Here is a 20151-nt window from a genome sequence, read left to right as displayed (position 1 = left end):
ACGAATTTATCATACATAATTTTTGTATACATATGACTTGTCATTTGGAAAAGAATACTATAGGGTAAACATCAATGACATAATAGTTAAAAAACACTACCGAGTCACTTACATGAAGCAGCAGATGAATATGCTTTTAGTAAGGATTGGTAAATTGTTAGTTAATTATAATTCGATTTCCATGTAAGAAATGGTTCAAAGTATGACGAAGTCGGAAGTAAATGACATTTGCAGCTTGATATTATGAAGGCAGAAGTGAGTTCTTTTTTATTATGGCTATATTTTCTTGTATTACTCAGTACTGGAGAGAAGAGAGAGAGAGAGAGAGAGAGAGAGCTTGTACCATATTTATTCTTTCATTTTCCTTAATTACCAGGAATTTCATCGTATTTTGTATTCCTAGTCGTAACGGAACTCTTAACTTGCTAACGTACTAAGTCTGAGAGAGAGAGAGAGAGAGAGAGAGAGAGAGAGAGAGAGAGATTTTCTTTTGTGAAAGGCAAAAACAGTTTAAAAGAAAATATAGAATATTCAGCTCTACAGCTCTGAAATAATGGCACAGGCGAAACAGTAAGTCAGAGAAGAGAGAGAGAGAGAGAGAGAGAGAGAGAGAGAGAGATTTTCTTTTGTGAAAGGCAAAAGTAGTTTAAAAGAAAGGATAGAATATACAGCTCTACAGCTCTGAAATAATGGCACAGACGAAACAGTTAGTCAGAGAGAGAGAGAGAGAGAGAGAGAGAGAGAGAGAGAGGGTGGAGATTGAATCCGGCCATCCAATATTTCAAGGGTGAGGAGCATCACTAATGCATAAGTAACATCCCAAACGCTTCCCGCCGTTACTTATTGTCTTTTAATGTTGCTGTTGTGATGAGCTCTGCCAATCGCGGATGCTATTTACATACAATGATAATAATATTCAGCCAATAGGTAAGCTATGCTATGAGGGGCTGTTAGGTTTAAAACACTTCTGTCATCCATCTGCTGAATGAAAAGTTTGTAGCGGCAGTGTTCTTTAATATTTTTTTTTAGGGAACAGTTTATACTTAAAACGACTTTCTCTTCTGCTTCTCATCATACAAAAGTTCATCTCTCTCTCTCTCTTTGACTTACTGTTTCGTCTGTGCCATTATTTCAGAGCTGTAGAGCTGTTAGTCTATCTTTTTTTTTTAGACTGATTTTGCCTTTCACAAAAGAAAATCTCTCTCTCTCTCTCTCTCTCTCTCTCTCTCTCTCTCTCTCTCTCTCTCTCTCTCAGACTTTGTACGTTAACAAGTTAAGAGTTCTATTACGGCTACGAATAAAGAATACGATGAAATTCCTGAGTGACCTGGGGCAACCCGAATAAGATGTAAGGTCTGTAAGGTCTAAGGTAAGGTAAGGTCTCTCTCTCTCTCTCTCTCTCTCTCTCTCTCTCTGCGGTACTTCTAATTTCACCCACGCCTAATCACTGAAAAATCTCTCTCTACGCATTACTCTAAGCTCACCAACCGCCGAATCATTAGGGAATTATTAGATTGCATCTAAGCGTATTCTTGATCGAAGTGCAGTAAATGACTGCTGTAGTACCTGCGTCACTCAAAATGAAGTGTCGGGGAAAGCCGTATGGAACAAGACCGCCTTTTAAATCTATAAAAAAGCCACTTGAGAGTCCCATTAGATGTGATTGTCCCTAGGGGAAGTGAAAGAAGCCTGCATGTTCCGTTTTAGATTTCAGATAAGCTTCAGAACATCTGAGGAGTAAGGGAAATTGACGCATAAACCAAAAAAAAAAAAAACACACACACACATACATACACACACACTTACACACACGTAGACAAGTACTCACAGCAGGGGTAGCCAGACTTTTGGACTCCGAGATCTACTCTAAAGACTGAAACTCTTTTACGATCTACCATCGGCTATTACATAATCACATAATATTACGTGGGACGAAAAAATTTGCCAGGAAAAACAGAACCAGAAACAGTATAACGTAACTTGTCAGTGAATAGAAAAGGCTGTTCAAGAATAGTTATCATTGAACACATAATGTATCTTGAACTATAAATAAGCTTCCACCGAACAGAATGCTAAGGTGATAAGAAATGAAAAGAGACAAATCCAGAAAATTGCAGTCATGATTCACCACGGCAAGAGCGCCTCAGTGGTATGATTGGTATTGCCTTGGCATGCCACGTCGGTGGCCGCGAGGTCGATTCTCGGGTATTCCACTGAGGGGTTAGAGATGTGTATTTCTGGTGATAGAAGTTCAGTCTCGACGTGATTTGGAAGTCACGTGAAGCCGTTGGTCCCGTTGCTGAATAACCACTGGTTCCGTGCAACGTAAAAACCGTACAAAGAAACTAACCACTAAGAGCTGAAGGGATAGATAATTTCAATTATCACTCAACTTTAATAATGGATAAAAGTAACTCCCTTTTTACGCCCCTCAGAGTTTCACGGGCTGCTCTACGGGGCAAGAGCCCGTGCTGGCGCCAAGCCAGCTAAATCGTAACCAACCGACCGACCTCAGAATATTGGTGAAAGGCCTTAAAACTAGATTAGCGCGCGAGTACGCAAAAATTTAAATTCACGATTTTCTAGATGAACATTACCTATTTCATTTATTTTTGCCATCAATCAGTGATGAGCTGTTTTCTCGACAGGAAAATATTGGGCGCGTTAAAAATGTGTAGCAGTAAATAGGTAGATTTAGAACGCTCAAGACTCTAGATCCTTAAAGTGCATTGTGGTATGCTTTAAAGCAAAAGAAATTCAAGAAGCGCCCATACCATCTCAAGACGTATTTAAGGTGCGTTGCATTCCGCCTGGTAAACAGAGGACGATGAGATTTCTGTCACATAAAACCGAACCCGCGGTTATAAAAGCCGCACATATTATTTGCATTTCTGAGGAAGGAATAGAACAAAGCGAAGAAGAACAAGGGACGAGAGGAAGGAAACCACTTAGAGGAGAAGAAGGAGGATAAACAGAAGATCCAATGGCGTGAAAAGGAGGATATGCATAAGATGAAAAAAAAAAAAAAAAAAAAACTGGAAAGGATTTTTATGGAAACCACTTTGAAGAGAAGGAGGATAGACAGAAGATGCAATGGGATGAAAAGGAGACTACGCATAAGATACAAAAAATAAATAAATAAATAAATAACTGGAAAGGAATGCGCCCGACGACATTTTGAAAATAATTTGCACATAAAGAAAATATCCAGTCATTTCTCATGAGTGGAAGCACCTTGATAGAGAGAGAGAGACAGAGTGAGACTTACCTGGTGATTCACTCGGGTGACAACCCATATTGCGTGTTCTCACAGAGAGAGAGAGAGAGAGAGAGAGAGAGAGAGAGAGAGAGAGGTGGAATTCACATTTCGAAAGTTCTGTTTCGTGTGTTGAGGAGAGAATCCCACACTGTATTTGATAGCGTTAACTTGATGTCCACAGAAAGAACAAAGGAGAGAAGAAAGGTCTTCATGCACAGTGATTTCCTTAACACAACCAGCCAAGTTACCACCAGGTCCTTCAATGCAAGAAGGACCTGTCACTTTCCAGAATCCCAAGTCCTCTTATATATATTTTCTAAGCACAGCTTTCGCGATAAGGGTGATCATCGCATCACCATGGGAGGTATATATAGGGCTATGAATGTGATACGTCTACTGCTTATTTGGATAAGCAATTTATTACGTTTCTTTGAGGACCTGGTCACAGAGTAAGTGAAAACTGGAACATAATTAAGAAAGACAATGAAGGCGTATCATTTCCAAAACTGGAAAGTAAGATGTATCCTCAGTACATTCGAGTTCTTTCAAATCTGAGAGGTTCTATTTTATATCAAGACTTACAAAATGTTGGTTAAGGATTAAAAGTTAATATTGCAAACAAGTACAGCCACATCTCGGAGCCGATGACTATAGTCTTTGCAACATTAGACACTAAATTGATTTATTCGTTTTCCCCCTCATGGAAATCAAGATTCGCCGAATCCTTCTTGCACCAACCGTCAAGGTTGGTTACAGGTTTCCAGTATTCCAGGCGTTTTAATGTCCGTTATTCCAGGCGTTTTACTGTCCGTTATTCCAGGCGTTTTAACTCCGTTATTCTATGCGTTTTATTTGTTCGTTATTCCAGGCGTTTTACTGTCTGTTATTCCAGGCGTTTTAATGTCCGTTATTCCGGGCATTTTACTGTCCGTTACTTCAGGCGTTTTACTGTCCGTTATTCCAGGTGTTTTACCGCCTTCTTTTGTTGTTCATATTGAACAAAGAATAAGATTTAGACATCCTATTTCCTACTCCACGAAATGAATGCTGATTACAGATCCCCAGTAGCTGCTTATCTTTAGGATACATACGTGAATACCTTGTTGACATCCGAAAACCAGATCATACTTGATATCTCACGAGAAAATTTTCACGTACTCTAAACATTCCTTTGTTGGTTTATCCCAAAGTAACGTTTTTCGATTCGCGGCTGTTGTGGGTACCGGTAAGCCCCGTTTATAGTATCATTCCCACTGGCTGTCAGGAAACAATGACTTAATATTATCATTTGGATTTAACGGCCTACGACAATCCTGAAAAGACGACCGGATCGACATCCGGACGCAGTCACCGAGCCAAGTTCCGAAATCCGAGAGAATCCTTCTCGACAAAAGGCATGAACTGGAGATAACCAACGCGAAAGAATAACAAAAGGTATATACATACAAGAGATAAGGGCCGATCTCGAAGTCCCCTTTAGAAATATAATTGATCCCAGGTGTATACATTGAGGTCAAGCGGGGATTAGAGTCTTAGAAGGACGTTCCGGCCGTTCTTAGCGTCACCGGTAAGGGGAGAAAAGACCCTTCCAAAAACACCGCGTTTCGTCAGCTGAATGGACGCGATAACGATCGAACTGGATAGTTTAAGGGACACAATGGAAGGCATTTAGATCCAATGACGTTCGGTGAATGGCGGAGGCGTAGGTGGTCACGCCGGATTTGCCCCGACTGACTGCTTTATAATCTGGTGATCGTCGCCTTTGGGGATCAGGGGCGTAGGGTCGAAAATGGAGGGAAAAATGGCAGGTCTCTTCCGCTCTCTGTCTCTCTCTATCCCTCCCTCTCTATCGCCATCTTAATCCCATATGGGGGAATTAATAAGCGGAGTGAAAATGATGCTATTGTGCGCGGTGGAATCGTTGTCACCCACAATTGATCAGCAAAAGGTATCCATTAGTCGATCTGAAATAGGAAGACTTTTGGGGAGCGAATTACAGATAATCTTGGAGGATCAGAAGAGAAAACACAAAGGGAAAATTATCGTAGAAACAACTACGAATGCGCTGACGCCATTTAGAATCTATTTGTCTCTTTTGAAAAGAGTTTTTCTAATCAATAACCGAAGGCATTTTGTGGTATCTGTTCGAACGTTTATTGTCGTGTGGACCATGAACAGATGTTAAGACAAAGAATTGATACTTGTCATGGCGCAACTTCTACCGAATTTTAAGGAAAGAAAATAAAAAAATAATAGATATATAACAGATAGCAGATATGGAATTGAAAAACAAGCTATCTCACTTGCGTAAACGGAATTTATTTGGATGTTCTGTGTTGTCATGGTTCACACGACAAAAAGCCTTTGGCCATTGGTTAGAAAAATCTTTTCACAAGAGAGATAATTAGATTCTAAGTAACGATTCATATAGTCTGATGGGAAACTGTAACGCAGACATCTATTATTCATATATTTTAGAAATATTGTTACCTTTTCCCGACACCTGTCTTACTACAATTTCACATCTGTGATCTCTAACCCAAGTTTTCACTTTTATTACGTTTGTGGGCATGTGATGAATAATTAGTTTATATCTTATTTAAGTAGGTCCTAAAAAAATGGTTTCGTCATCCTTATTGCAAACAATAAAGGAAAGAAGAGAAAAAAGGCGGGTTGGGGTGGGGGGGAAGTAGAGCTATATCAGAGAGATGGAAAAATAACGCAGATATAACTTTTTCTTCATAAAATAAATTTATATTGAATAAACAAGTCTGGTTCCGACGACAGTATTATATCGTTAAATCAATTATTTATTAGATTAATCAATACTAATTATTATTATTATTATTATTATTATTATTATTATTATTATTATTATTATTATTATTATTATTATCAGTGTGTCAGCGTTTTGCAGTTTCATACGGCTATATATATAAATAATCATACCATTATCATGAATTTTTTCTTATTATTTCTGTTCGTGTGTGTGTGTGTGTGTGTAAGTGCGTTTCTGTGCGCGCATATTCAATATGTATGCATTCATGATCAAGCATCTTCTCATTGCAAATAGTGACCCCTGAGGAAATTTACCTCAACTGTCACTACACAGAAGGCTTCCTAGGAGCGTGTTGAACGATCCTACGTACTACGGTATTAACCTCTACCTTGTACGAATCCTTCCATGTCACTTGTTTTAAGGGCCTTTCTTAAAACAATTCTCATGTCCCCCCATCTATCCAGTACTTTCTTGGTTGACTCCCTCCCTCCTGATACTTCCAAATGATTCACCATTTATTCAGTGCTTTCTTGGTCCTCTCTCTCTCTCCCCTCTCCTAATGCTTCCAAATTATTAAGTTTTTCCCCCAATATATAACCGACCATACTATCCACCTGAGCAAAACCATACAAAAACACTATGAGCCGTCCCTTCATCTATAAGCTAACCTTTCCACCACTTCTTGTACCTGTCTCAACGTATGTTCTTGTATCTATCTCAAGTCAGCCTTTCGGTTCTTACACACAGTGTTACACACGAAGTTCATCCAACACCTGCAGTTGTTCTGTGCCTCCTTCCTGGATATATCCAGACTAATATAAAATACTGCTGCAATTTTGATTTTCCCGTTTTGTAACGATTGTAATTTTGCTTTTAAGACTTATCTCATTGACTCTCGTTCGCATTGTGAATGAAAGGCAGAGCAATAGTTCGAGGAAGATTATTGCTCAGCAATTGTTTTTACTTCCACAGTTGATGCAAGTCTTCCCATCCTTCCCCCCACCCCCCGGCCGGGCACCCTTTCTTGCTTCACTACTACGTAAATCCCGTCAGTCCATCCACGATCCGTTATACTTAAATTCTAAATACGTTTACATCTTTCTAGCTTGCATTTATCACTATAGATTTACTCTCACTTTTGTTGTTGTTGGTGTTGCTTTTCACTAGGACGGTCTTGGGTGTCTTGGTCCTAGAGCAGCCTGTATAGTAACCCTCTCTCTACTCTCAAAAGATAGTCTAAGAATTCTTCAACTAGTTTTATTGAATACTATCACTAATCATTATCCGACTAACCTTTAATATCCCATTTTCCATCATTCAGCCACACACTTGTGTGTATATTTGTGCAAGTGTGTGTATACAATATGCGTGACACTGGATAGTACGCTCGCCTATCTTCCTGCAACATGCCATTGGTCTGTGTTAACAACCACAGATACTCAAACACAAACACGCGTGCGCGCGCGCAGATACACACATACACATACATATACATATGTGTGTGTGTTCATTTAAAGAAGATAAAGAGCATCTAATACGGTGGTAGGATAGACAAGAATTTTTCATTCATAGAAATATTTCAACAAAAGTTATTAAATATCAAACGTAATGTGATTTAAGACTTTGCTCACCTCTGAATAACATTTTTTTATTACAAAATTAGAGCACTTTATGAGAGAGAGAGAGAGAGAGAGAGAGAGAGAGAGAGAGAGAGTCGCTTTCTAAAGAAATATTGTAAATGAAACATTGGCAATTGATGTTTGAAAAAACAAAAAGTTTGTACAGCATTGGCTTGAATCCACAATGTTTCATTTACGATTTATAAGTCTGGTAGATGTACTATTATTATCATCATTCGCATTGTTATTATATACCAATATAAAAACTCCAGCTGTAATATCCGCTGCCGAAACAGCTGCGAGGCGAAAAAGATTTACTAAACTGATAACAGTCAAATTTCCCAGTCACTATTTTGAAAGATGGAGCTGACCATTACTATTGCATTTCAGATTAGAAATGGTTTAGAACAATATTGTGCGCCGTCAGCTGTTAAACTATACTTATGCCAGTCAGGAACGTGTTTCGCTTTTAGAACGCACACACACGCATATATATATATATATATATATATATATATATATATATATATATATATATATATATATATATATATATATATGGTATATAACGTAACCTTAGTTCCTACCAGGCATACAAGCAAAGGTGAAAAAGATCTAAAAATGTGGTTGTCTCTTTCATTTCTGTACATTACCTGCTCGCCAAATGAGGGGGTGGGGGCGGAAGGGGGCGAGGAGTGGGGGGGAGGTGAAAGTATAGCGAGCGACAACTCCAAAGAAAAAAGGAGGATGAGTCTGTCTGTCTGTCTGTCTGTCTGTCTCTCCTCCTCCTTTCTTTCCATAGAAAAACAAGACTGCGAATAAAGAACGTTTTCTCCTAACCAAATTTTCCCCCCAGTTTAAGATTAAGTCTCCCCAACCCTCTCTCTCTCTCTCTCTCTCTCTCTCTCTCTCTCTCTCTGATCCTTTCCCTCCTTCACCGAATGAGAGGTCAACAAAAGCTCTGAGGAGGCGCCTGGTCCCCCACGCCTTAATAGCCCCATTTGTTTATTCTGAGACCCATCGTACATTCTCGCCAGTGACATATCGGGTCGCCAAGGCTTGTTTCACGCGTTAACTCTGACACCCTCACGACGCTCTTGCCGCCAGCAGCTTTCTTCGGCTCTCCTTCGTCGTTTCGCGCCTTCGCCGGCGTCTTTCGGGCGTTTCGCCATCGCGGGCGCCTCGGTCGCGCCCGTCACGAAGCGGCGCCCGGGCGTTTTCGCCGGTAAACGGGAGGTTTTCGACGGCGCGAGGCGTTTGGAATTGGAGAACTGTCAACCGGCTGTCAACTGGAGTTAGATCCCATGAGAGCTCTTCCGCACATGTCTGCCAATGTTCCTGTCAAGTGGGGTGATCACGGCCGTTGCTCACTCCTCCGGCTGTTGAGGAGAAGGAGGGGGAGGAGGAGGAGGGGGTTCACAGTTAGGAGGGAAGAGGGGTTGAGGAGAAGGAGGGGAAGAAGGTACTGGGGGTTCCACAGTTAGTAGGGAGGTGGAGGAGGTGTTGGTGAGGGAGGAGTCGGGGGTTCACGGGTAGGAAGGAAGAAGGGGGGGAGGGGGATTGGACTGTGAGAAGGGGGAGGAGGAGGAGGCTCGGGGAGAGGGAGGAGGAGGGGGTCACAATTAGGTGGGGGGGTAGGAGAGGAGTCGGGGTTCACGGATGGAAGGAAGGAAGAAGGGGAAGGTAGGGGGATAGGACTGAGAATGCGAGAGAGAAGCGAATGAAAACGTAAAGGAAATGGTGGGAGAAGATGTTGTAGGTAAGAAGGTAACGAGGGAGCCAGGAGGTGAGGAGGAAAAAGAGAGAGAGAGAGAGAGAGAGAAGGATGAGGGAAACTCAAAGCAAAGGAGTCATCGCGAAGTCAAGGAGAAAAGATTTACAGAAACGACGAAGGCTGAAGACACTATAAGACGTCCAGAACGCCAGTGATGATATGGTCACAGCAACAATTCTAATGATGTATGTTTGTTTTGATGATTCACACGAATGTGTTACACAGGCACATGCATGTATATTGTTTTTACAATATATATATATATATATATATATATATATATATATATATATATATATATATATATATATATATACAGGATGTCCATAAACTCCATAGTACCATTACAAGTATTATTGCTCAGAATGGTACTGGGACTTTATGGACACCCTGTATATATACTATATATATATATATATATATATTATATATATCTATATATATATATATATTATATATATATATATATGTATATAGATATATATATATATATATATATATATATATATATTATATCTATATATATATAATTGCTTGATGGAAAGATACCTCAGTCGATTTGAAAACGAAAGAACGAGGATAAAAATAGACGCCTTTATTTGGTGCTAACTTTTTGTCTTGTTAAAACAAAGCCTTTTCAAGGGCTGTAAAATTGTAAATGATTGATATTTATAAAATACACATTGCCCAGGTTGACGTCCCTAAGAATATAAATAATTAACAGCAGCACATACAGTAAAAAAAGTCTAAATTAGGAAAACGACAAAATCTAACCTCCTTGACACCTCCCAATCCAAACACCCCGTACCCTCACCCCCCTACACTACACATGCACATACACGCACAAGCACACACAATACATCTCAAACAACTGAATGGCAAACCCGCTACTATTCAAAGGCAATTTCGTGCTCATGATTTCAGTTGTCTCAGAAATTTTGCATGATTAACGTATCACTTCCCTTATCCAAAATGACAAATGGCCTTAAATCCATATATAGCATTCACAAACTGGAAGGTATCACGAACCTTAAGAGGTCGTTGACCTGGCCAGCGTGCTACCATTTCGGCTTTATATGGCAAAGAGGTCACTGGCCCTTGATTCCAGTGACCTCACAGAACATTTGAAATAGGTAGTGTTGTTTTTGATAGAGCTGGCCTTTTTGCCAGCACGGGCTCTTGCTCATAGAGCTGTCGGTAACATAGGTAGTGTTGCAGTAATGGTATTTGTATACAAGTCCATAATGCCTGATTCCAGAGCCGCTGGTAACTATTAAGTCACTGGATGCTAAAATTATTAGAATTATATATATAGATATATATATATATATATATATATATATAGATATATATATATATATATATCTAATACTATATATATATATATATATATATATATATATATATATATATATATATATATATATATATATATATATATACATACACACACACATACACACACACACACACACACACACATATATATATATATATATATATATATATATATATATATATATATATATATATATATATATATATGTGTGTGTGTGTGTGTGTGTGTACAGAGAAAAACATAAAGGTTTAATAAAAATCCTTATCAAATAAAGAATGAGTGAGCTTGCTCGTACTCCGTACCTATTGCTTTAATGGTCTTCCATCTCTTTTACTGCAAAAATACTGGTTTCTTTCAGCCAGTGATCCATTGTCGATCATATTACACCAAAGTACATATCCAAAAAAATAATAAAATAACTAGAATATCTTTGTACTTTCGTTAGCGACGAAAAATCCCACCATAGATATTTCTTAGAGATTGGTTTTGTCGTTTAATTTCATATCTGTGTTTTCCTACCTTCGAGAATTCTATTTTGAGTATTTCATTGAAAGGATGACACAGTTTTCGTATAATTTTAGTCTCACGTAGAATTCTCTGGACGAACTATCTGATGTAATTAACCTGAATTTTATGATATTATGGCCTATGTTGACTTGAGATTCGAAATGAGACAACTGAAGTTTTTTCCCAGTGCTCATAACGGAATCTGAATAGCATATTTTTTTTTTAGAGAGCCGTACGGGAGATTAAACCTTTGATGATTCAACATTTTCTATAAATAAAGTCTTTCAAATCCTGATACTTTGCCTTGTGGGATATTTCCTGATATATCAGATAACCTCTTACAAACTAATCTCCAGAACAAGTGGAGGACTGTTGATCCATCCTCATGATAGTTTATGCTCCACCAGATGACAACAGTAGATAGCTTCTCATCAGTTTCAATTGAGCATAATTTGTCGTATTAGCTCCTTGTGTAACTTGATTTCTACTGCGATAATGGACGGCAGATACATTAGTAAGATAATGTCGAAACACAGTACTTCCGAAGCAGTCTTGTATTTTAAGAAGTTAATCACTTTTGAATGCAGTGTAGATTTAAATGCTAAGGTATGTGATTTTATACTCTATGTTGAACATGCTTTCATAAATTCGAAGGCTTTATTGTCAACGTGAAAAATAATGTTTGTTGCCTTCATTGTGAATATATGTACAATTAAATACTACCTTTTCCTAATGATGCTGCTCACAGGAATATATATATATATATATATATATATTATATATATATATATATATATGTGTGTGTGTGTGTGTGTGTGTGTGTGTGTGTGTGTGTACATACTAAATATAAATGTAAATATAGATATATATATATATATATATATATATATAGTATATATATATATATATATATATATTATATATATATATATATATATATACTGCGTGTGAAAAAACTACAAAAGTAAAACATATATTCTCAGGTGCTAGAGATCAATTCTGAATTATTCTCACGTAAGATGCCCAGTTTAAGGAAAAGATTTGCAGATAAGTTGGTCACGTAATGTAATAGGATAAATATAAAAATGATAGACAGCAAAATATTAGAAAAATAATAAATTTATGATTATTTCTAACAGAGAGAGATACAGACACGCACATATATACCTATATATATACACAAATCCATGTGCGTGTCATTCTGTGTAGCCGTGAGTGATTGTATTTGTACATTAGTAAGCATCAGATGTATCTTATATAAATCCTACGTTTATACATTAAACACATGTTTACCTATAATAGAGTAAAAAAAAAAAATCAGATGTTCAAAAAGGACTTGACTTTCTTTATCAGCGGGGAAACTTTATAGTCAGCCAAAAATGATTATAATGTAACATAATGCAGGGTCGTGAATAGTCTATTCATCATAATTTCATATATAAATCAACAAAATACAATTAGAATGATATTATCATATGCTGTGCTAGTTATAAAGGCAAACTAATAAATACTGTATATGCAAGATAAAATGGTTTATGAACAGTGAGCATATAGTGTTTTGTGCAGCAAACATAAATACTACTTGTACAGTTTGTCAATATTTCAATGAACTCAGACATATATATATATATATATAGATATATATATATATATATATATATATATATATATATATATATATATATATATATATATATATATATATATATACATATATATATATATATATATATATATATATATATATATATATATATATATATGTATATATATTTTATATATATATATATATATATATATATATATATATATATATATATATATATATATATATATATCTCAACGATTATTGTCACATTCATATCATAACTGATGAATCTTTCGCGCCCCATTATTCAGTCGCACACCTCCCTATTTCTCATTATTTCTCACTACTAGCAAACTTAATATCTATACAGAAATTATGAATGATAAATTCGTAAAGTAACCAAGTCTACGGGCGTAACCAGCCTCGTTTCAAGGGCAGAACCAGCTCTGTTTCAGGGAATCCCTTCTCACCCCCACCCCCTTCGGAGGAGGGTGGTGAGGTAGGATAAAACACCATTATAAACCATCTTAGGGGTCCCCACTATAACCCTGCCAAGTATCATGCCCATCGGACCAGCCGTTTGGTCGTGATTGAATGACAGACGGACGAAAAGACATTACGTCCATTATAGTAAGATGCCACATAAATACTATCGAGTTCATCAGGTGCCATAGTCTTTTGCGCTTAATATCCATGCCTCATTTCCATAAAGAGGGGTGGGGGGTCTGTTGGCTTAGTGATCTTTCATACATTGCCAATCTATCTTCCTGGCTTACTATATATATCGGAAATTACCCTCTTCTCTCAAACATTTGTTATTAAAGAAGTCCATTTCCTTAATAATTGTGGTCTTCACAATTATTAAGGAAATTGAGAAGGATGGACTAGGCAGCCATAATCGGTCTAATTGGTACATCGGATTTATGACCCTTAGGAAGGCCATATATACTTTTGGCTTTAAGAAAACGTGAAGATTTGGTAATCTGTAAACCGGACAAGGACAAAGGCGTAGTTTTATTAAATAAAAATGATTATATAACTAAAATGGAAAATATTCTTGCAGATACCTCGAAATTCAAACATCATGGTGATCCTAATTTTTTAGATATCTATGAGAGGGAAGATAAGGTTAACAGATTTCTGAGACAATTAAAGACAGATAATATCATAGATGAAAATACTTATCAGAAACTGTTTGTTACTGGCTCTGCCTTCAGTATCTTATATGGGCTTCCTAAGGTTCATAAATCCGATATACCAATTAGACCGATTATGGCTGCCTATAATAGTCCATCCTTCTCAATTTCAAAATTTGTCGTGTCCTTATTGAGTGAGTATGTTTCCAGTCAGTATATTTTAAAAAACAGGTTTGAGTTTCAAAATCAAATTATCAACCAAGACGGTGAATTATATATGGCTAGTTTTGATGTGGAATCGTTATTCACAAATGTCCCACTTAACGAAACTATTGATATTATCATTGACAAAGTGTTTCCTGACGAAGACTATATTTTTCATGGTTTTAGTAAATTGCTTTTCAAACAACTTTTAGAACTCGCAGTACAAGACTATGTTTATTTTTAACCAAAAACTATACTCTCAAGTGGATGGTGTGGCTATGGGTTCCCCTTTGGGCCCCATATTTGCTAACTTTTTTATGTCTCATCTGGAACAGAAATTCTTAGAATCTTGTTCTTCATCTTTTAAACCTATGTTTTATAGAAGGTATGTTGACGATACCTTCGCCCTTTTTAAGCATCAATGGCAGGCAGCACAATTCCTACAGTATATTAATTTACAACACCCGAATATCAAGTTTACTATAGAAGAGGAAAAGGAAAATTGTCTACCATTCTTAGACATTTGCATTCCCAGAATTGATCATCAATTTAATACAGCAGTCTATAGGAAAACAACGTATACTGGTCTAGCCAATAATTTTTACAGCTCCTGCCAAAGAAGTTTTAAACTTAATGCTATCTCCACTTTAGTTCATAGAGCCCTGAAGGACTCTTCGAGTTGGGACATTTTTCATAGGGAAATAGAATTTTTACTATCTCTTTTTTTCAGCAAAATTCATATCCTAAAGAAATAGTACAGAAACTTTTAACTAAATATCTGAAACCAGTACCACCGATTGTAGACGTTCCAAAGAAACTCATGTATGCCTCGATTGCTATATTTCCAACCTGAAACTGTCACAGAAACTTACTCGATCATTGAAGGTGAAATTCCATGCTTAAAAATTAAAATTAATATCAAATAACCCGAGTAAAATTGGCTCCCTGTTCTGCTTTAAAAGATCGTCTGCAGCCTTTTATGAAGTCTAATGTTTGTGTATAAATTTACGCGCCCAGGATGTCCTGGTATTTATGTTGATCTACCAGGAGGCTGTTGCAAATACGATATTGCAGCCACATGGGGTATAGTTTTAGAACTGGCCAGAAATTAAGTAGACCAGAGCATTCACATATCAAAAATCATGCCATCAAATGTAAGATTGAAGTCAAGAAACAGCACTTCACCATTTTAGGTTACAATAAGGACTCTGAGTATTTAACAACACTCGAGTCATTATTTATCAAAAAGACTTGTTCCCTCATTAATAGCGGTAGTTCAACGTCTCCGCTATACCTGGCATAGTCCTTCTTTCTGACCTCAATCTCGTTTCTAGTCATTCTCTCTCCTCCTTTCTTAGCGAATGGTTGGTGTTTTAGTAGTTGTGTGTTCTTATTTCACTTTTAACTTGAATTATGCTAATTTTTAAATTATAATTTTTAAATTTCAAATTTTAGATTGTAATTTTTATTTGTATTTTACTTTTATAATTTAAAAATGTACTTTTATTTTAACAGACTGATGATGCACAAAGTTCCTTGTGCGAAACGTTTCGAATAACTCCTTTATCTCATCAAGTGTTTTCGGCTTTCCTAAAGTTATGTATGTATATGGAAGTTCCTGCATATCTATATATTATATATATATATATATATATATATATATATATATATATATATATATATAGTATATATATATATATATATTATATATATATATATATAGAATAAGTCTCCCCTATGGCCCCTTCCAAATGGCGTGAAGACCAACCTAGTACCTCCTTCCCTCCTCCTCCTCCTCCTCCTGCAGTTCCAGAGTACTTCCTTGACAGCCCCTCCCTCCCCCATACCCCTTCCCCAGAGCCCAACAATATTTCGGGGCACTATCATCTCTCATCAAGGAGTACTGGAGGTAAGGCTTGTTCCGGGTCCCGTCTCCTCGTATTTTGGGGCTGACGACGTTCCAATGGACTCCCAACGGACCTTTATGGCCGGTTCTCCGTGTCTCCGCCGGCCGGGTTATCGGAACCCGGCTACGGTTACCTTCGTCCCAGGTGGTGATTGCATTCTTCCCAAGCCTTGAAAGGGGCAATACTGACTGAACCAACTCTCTCTCTCTCTCTCTCTCTCTCTCTCTCTTTCTTTCTTTCTATATATATATATATATATATATATATATATATATATATATATATATATATATATATATATATATATATATCCCTAAATACCCTCTCTCTCTCTCTCTCTCTCTCTCTCTCTCTCTCTCTCTCTCTCTCTCTCTCTCTCTCTCTCTCGCTGTAATTTAACGTTTATATCTATGAATATATTTTTGTTTTCATTCATTCTCATCAGTCATGCATCGCATTATTCTGATCTATTTTTCACCTAAATTTCTATCTAATTCTGTTGTCGACTGTCACTGAGTCTCAATTTCCTCATGAACTATGAATCAAGATTAAAAAATAAATAAATAAATAAAAGAGAACAGTTAACTATTCTTGAACGCAAAAGTTTTTTTATCAATTACGACAGGCAATCACAATATCTTGAGTGTACAAAGTAGGTGCTAAGAATAGTAAAAAGAATTTTAAAAAATTACGCAAATTCATTTTATGATGACAGCCTAGAACCTGTAAATGAAGGCAATTTCGATATAAGGTTAACGCTCCTAAAAAAATGAAAAATAAAAGAAAATAAAGACTTTCATTGAAACTATCCAAAAAGCATAAGTATTCTAGTAAAACCGGTATTATATAATATTAGAGCTTCAAAGTAATCAAAACACATTGGTGATTCATTTAATTGCTCGATAATCGAACATAATATAAAAATAATGACGGCTAAGTATATACAGCTATTTCGAATTTTATTTTTTAGTTCAGAACTGATTACACGTACGTACGTACGTACGCATATTATACCTACGATGTACTATATACACTAACAATTTCTTATCACGAACTTTTAAGTATTATTGAAACTTACCATTTATAAGACATGTAGGTAAGGCAAAGGAATGACATGAATGTGAGGGAATTAACTGTCCATTCAAGCAATGGATATTATTTAGTGAGGTTTTCCAGTTCGGAAAATACAGTTCAAATATTCACAAAGGACGTAGTAATATATATATATATATATATATATATGGATATATATATATATATATAGTATATATATATATATATATATATATGTGTGTGTGTGTGTGTGTGTGTGTGTGTGTGTGTGTGTGTGTGTGTGTGTGTGTGAGTGTGTAGCATATATATATATATATATATATATATAATATATATATATATATATATATATATATATATATACTGTATATACATATCATATATCATACATACTAATATATATATATAGATATATATATATATATATATATATATATATATATATATATATATATAGTATATGTATGTGTGCGCGTACGGAGTTGAAGATTTCGGTATCGTTGTTGAACTACTAACGGTTAGAGAAACACGAACTGTTCGTGGGTTAAATTACTTCATGAAAATCACATAACTCCGAAAACAAACAGCTTAACAATAATATCAAAAAAAAAAACATAAATCCCAGGGTAAAAAGTCAGTTTAGTCTAAAGTACTTATCACATTTCTGGAATAATGCATTTTTACAACCTAGTTGTATCAGACGGGGAAATCATATAGTCCTTTGAGTATTTCATCTGGTGGTCATTTTGGAATTACAAATACACTCTCTCTTTCAGGATTAGAAAGAGCAACTTACTAAATATAGAAGAATACAGTTTTATGTCCTATGAAAACCTCGAAATATGACAGGAACATTTGTTACACAATAACATATGGCTTAAATGAAGCTTACGTTATATTATCAGATTTCTTTTACAAGTTATCTCATAGTTACTACATAGGAGGGTACTAGACTCTCAACAGATATACAGGTATATATATATATATATATATATATATATATATATATATATATATATATATATATATATATATATATATATATATTATGGTGATTAAAATTCATATCATTACCTTTTAATGACGGCATCAGGAAATCAAATCACAATTCTCCATCTATATATCGACCATACCTATGTCAAGTATTCGCAAAGCATACGTAAACGTTTCTAGAAAAAATGAATACAAATATAAAGAAAAAAATAACTCTCTCCAGTTATCTTTAATTCCGTCCGAAATGCTACTGCCTCACCCTGACCGATAGAAAGTTAACGAAACAGAATGAAAGAATAAAGCATTTATCAGCGGGGGAGGAAATCCAGACGACACCCATCAAAGGACGCGAAGGAAAAAGAGAGAGAGAGAGAGAGAGAGAGAGAGAGAAGAGATCGTCAGTCGCGGCGGCGATCGATTTGCGAATCGCATCACTGGACATCGAAAAGACGCTTTCCTTTTATTTTTCCCCCTTTTTATTTTCGTCTCCTTTCCTCCCTCCCATCCCTACCCCTACCCCTCCCTCCTTCTGTCGCATTCGTCCGTCTCCCGCCGTTCGGGTTGGGGCGGGGGTGGGGGGGGTGGGGGGTTGGGGCGCTAATAAACGGCGGCTGTTTACAGCCTCGACGCCGTCATAAAGCCGAGCGATCAGTATCCAAAACCACTTCAAGTTGGGGTCCTTCAGACGTCTGATTGACTTGGACGAATTGATGATGGAGGAGGCACATCGGGGAAATGGAAAGTTTGATGGTCAGAGAAAAAGCACGGGAGAAAAAGCCCAGATGAAAAATGGATTGGGGATTGGGGAGGGGGGGGGCGGGCGGGGGAGATGAAGGGAAAAACGTGTGTAGGAGTATAGGTAGGGGCGGGGGCGTTCAGAGGATTTGTTCGAGGAAGTCACGGTCGATGGGATAAGATATGGGCGCCATCCACCAGTGGGTAAAAATTTTTAAGTGGGACAAATGGTCCAGATTGGCAGCAAATCAAATAATAAATTTGAGACAAAAATCTTATGGTCGTCCAACATCAGATCTGCTTTTGGCATTAGTCACAGTTTAAAATCGTACTCTTTCTTCTCTTGATTATTATTATTATTATTATTATTATTATTATTATTATTATTATTATTATTATTATTATTATTATTATTATTATTATTATTATTACTTATTATTATTATTAGTTTTTTTGTACTGAAGATGAACCCAGGGAAGGGTTCGAAAGCTATTATAAAAGTGTTTAAAAATTTACACGAACTTTTAACATTCTTATAATTGTGGACTCTTTAGAAAATTATTATTATTATTTTTTTTTTTTTTTTTTTTTTTTTTTTTTTTTTTTTTTTGCTCTATCACAGTCCTCTAATTCGACTGGTGGTATTTATAGTGTGGGGTTCCGGGTTGCATCCTGCCTCCTTAGGAGTCCATCACTTTTCTTACTATGTGTGCCGTTTCTAGGATCACACTCTTCTGCATGAGACCTGGAGCTACTTCAGCCTCTAGTTTTTTTTCTAGATTCCTTTTCAGGGATCTTGGGATCGTGCCTAGTGCTCCTATGATTATGGGTACGATTTCCACTGGCATATCCCATATCCTTCTTATTTCTATTTTCAGATCTTGATACTTATCCATTTTTTTTCCCTCTCTTTCTCTTCAACTCTGGTGTCCCATGGTATTGCGACATCAATGAGTGATACTTTCTTCTTGACTTTGTCAATCAACGTCACGTCTGGTCTATTTGCACGTATCACCCTATCCGTTCTGATACCATAGTCCCAGAGGATCTTTGCCTGATCGTTTCTGATCACTCCCTCAGGTTGGTGCGCGTACCACTTATTACTGCAAGGTAGCTGATGTTTCTTGCACAGGCTCCAGTGGAGGCTTTTGCCACTGAATCATGCCTCTTTTTGTACTGGTTCTCTGGTGCAAGTGCCGGCATTCACTTGCTATGTGGGTTTATGGTTTCATTTTTCGTATTGCACTTTCCTACATAT

This window comes from Macrobrachium nipponense, chromosome 31 (genome assembly GCF_015104395.2).
Source record: "Macrobrachium nipponense isolate FS-2020 chromosome 31, ASM1510439v2, whole genome shotgun sequence".
NCBI classification, from domain to species: domain Eukaryota; kingdom Metazoa; phylum Arthropoda; class Malacostraca; order Decapoda; family Palaemonidae; genus Macrobrachium; species Macrobrachium nipponense.
The sequence above is the reverse complement of the archived record's forward strand: the minus strand, read 5'-3'. Positions refer to the sequence as shown.